At 46.3% G+C, this 2,320-nt stretch overlaps 1 protein-coding gene across 3 annotated transcripts in view; it reads right to left on the bottom strand.

Annotated features, from left to right (window-relative positions):
- The window catches only part of MST1R (macrophage stimulating 1 receptor), a 68,110-nt gene that overhangs the window by 37,067 nt on the left and 28,723 nt on the right, over positions 1-2,320 (bottom strand). The gene's annotated exons all lie outside the window — the stretch shown is intronic.

Here is a 2,320-nt window from a genome sequence, read left to right as displayed (position 1 = left end):
AATGTCTGGAAAGTTCAGGTCACCCATGATGACCATGTCCTTTGACCTAACTACCTCCGTGAGCTGACTTAAGAATTCATGGTCTAGCTCTTCCCCTTGGTTGGGTGGTCTGTAGTAGACCCCCACCGTTAAGTCTCTTTTCCCTTGACTGCCTTGTATTCTAACCCAGACCACTTCAGTGTGCCCCTCCTCTGACTCTGTGCTACCTGAGAAACTTCCTTGTGAGAAAGTTTTTCCTAATATCTAACCTAAACTTCCCTTACTGCAACTTGAGACCATTGCTCATTCTTCTATCATCTGCCATCACTGAGAACAGTCTAGCTCCATCCTCTTTGGAACCACCCTTCAGGTAGCGGAAAATTGCTATTAAATCTCCTCTCAATCTTCTCTTCTCCAGACTTAATAAGTCCAGTTCCCCCAGCCTCCTTTCATAAGTCATGCCCTCCAGCCCCCTCACCATTTTTGTTGCCCTCTGCTGAACTCTCTCTGATTTGTCCATGTCCCTCCTGTAGTGTGGGGCCCGAAACTGAACACAGTACTCCAGAGGTTGCCTCATTAGTGCTGAATAGAGGGGAAGAATCACTTCTCTTGATCTGCTGGCAATGCTCCTACTAATGCAGTCCAGTATGACATTAGACTTGTTCACAACAAGGGCACACTGTTGGCTCATATTCAGCTAACTGTCCGCTGTAACCCCCAGGTCCTTTCCTGCAGAGCTGCTACTTAGCCAGTTGGTCCCCAGTTTGTACAGTGCATGGGATTGTTCCATCCTAAATTCAAAAACATGCACTTGTCTTTGTTGAACCTCATGAGATTTCTTTTGGTCTGATCCTCCAATTTGTTGAAGTCTCTCTGAATCCTAGCCCTACTCTCCAGCATACCTACCATTCCCCGCAGCTTGGTGTCATCCACAAATTTGGTGGCAGTGCACTCCATCTCATCTTCCAGGTCATTGATGAAGATACTGAATAAAACTGGCCCCAAGACTGACCCCTGGGGCACTCCACTTGAAACTATCTTCCAACTAGACACTGAGCCATTGATTACTACCCCTTGAGCCCAATGATCCAGCCAGTTTTCTATCCACCTTACAGACCATTCAGTCAAACCATACTTCGTTAGCTTGCTTGAGAGCATGTTGCGGGGGACTGGATCAAAACCCTTGCTAAGTCCAGGTATATCACGTCCAATGCTCTTCCTTCATCCACAGAGTGAGTCGTCTTATCTAGAAGGATATCAAGTTGGTCAGACATGACTTGCCCTTGGTGAATCCATGCTGACTGATCCGAACCATCTTCTTCTCCAAGTGTTTAGAAATGGATTTATTGAGGACCTGCTCCATGATTTTTCCAGGTACTGTGGTAATGCTGCATGATCTGTAGTTCCTCAAATCCTCCTTCTTCCTTTTCTTAAAGATGAGCGCTATATTTGTCCTTTTCCAGTTGCCTGGACCTCTCCCGATAAAGATAAAGGCCAGCAGCTCTGCAATCACATGGGACAACTCCCTCAGCACCTGAAGGTGCACTGCATCTGGCCCCATGAACTTATACACATCCAGCTTTTCTAAATAGTCCCTAACCTGTTCTTTCACCACTGTTGACTGCTCACTGCCTCCAAAACCTGTGCTACCAGGTGCAGCAGTCTGGGAGCTGACCTTGCCTGTTAAGACCAAGGTAAAAATGCATTGAGTATTTCAACCTTGTCCTCATCATCTATCACTAGGTTGTCTCCCCCATTCAGTAAGGGAGCCACATTTTCCCATGTCTTCCTCTTTCTGCTGCCATACTTGTAGAAACCCTTCTTCTTACCCTTGACATTCTTTGCTAGCTGCAACTCCAATTGTGCTTTGGTGTTCCTGATTTCATCCCTGCATGCCTGAGCAATACTCGTATACTCCTTCCTAGTTGTTTGTCCGTGTTTTCACTTCCTGTAAGTTTCATTTGTAGTATCTGACAACTTTAATACTAGCTCTCCCAGCAGTTCCTGTAATAAACATGTCCTAGGCAGCTGGCTCCTTACCCCACTACAACACGTGAAAGTTAAGCCATGCTCTCATACAGTCAGACTGCTCAGAGCTCCTAGCTAAAAGCTATCACCAGCACCCCACCCTGAAATATTGCACTACGAATCCCATGTTGGCTTAGCAGCTATGTAGATGGGGTTCTGTGCCTTTAAATGATCAGCCAGCTTTCTCAAAGCACTTTCATCTTTGGCAGGACTGACTTGGCTCCTACCTGCACCTTCCAGCACACCAGTGGAAACATGCAAGTCAGGCAAAGTCCTCTGCCACCAAACTCATTGCTTACATATGTATGAGCTG

This window comes from Gavialis gangeticus, unplaced genomic scaffold (assembly GCF_001723915.1).
Source record: "Gavialis gangeticus isolate Ggan-Ray unplaced genomic scaffold, GavGan_comp1, whole genome shotgun sequence".
Taxonomy (NCBI): domain Eukaryota; kingdom Metazoa; phylum Chordata; order Crocodylia; family Gavialidae; genus Gavialis; species Gavialis gangeticus.
This window is presented reverse-complemented; position numbering and strand designations above follow the sequence as displayed.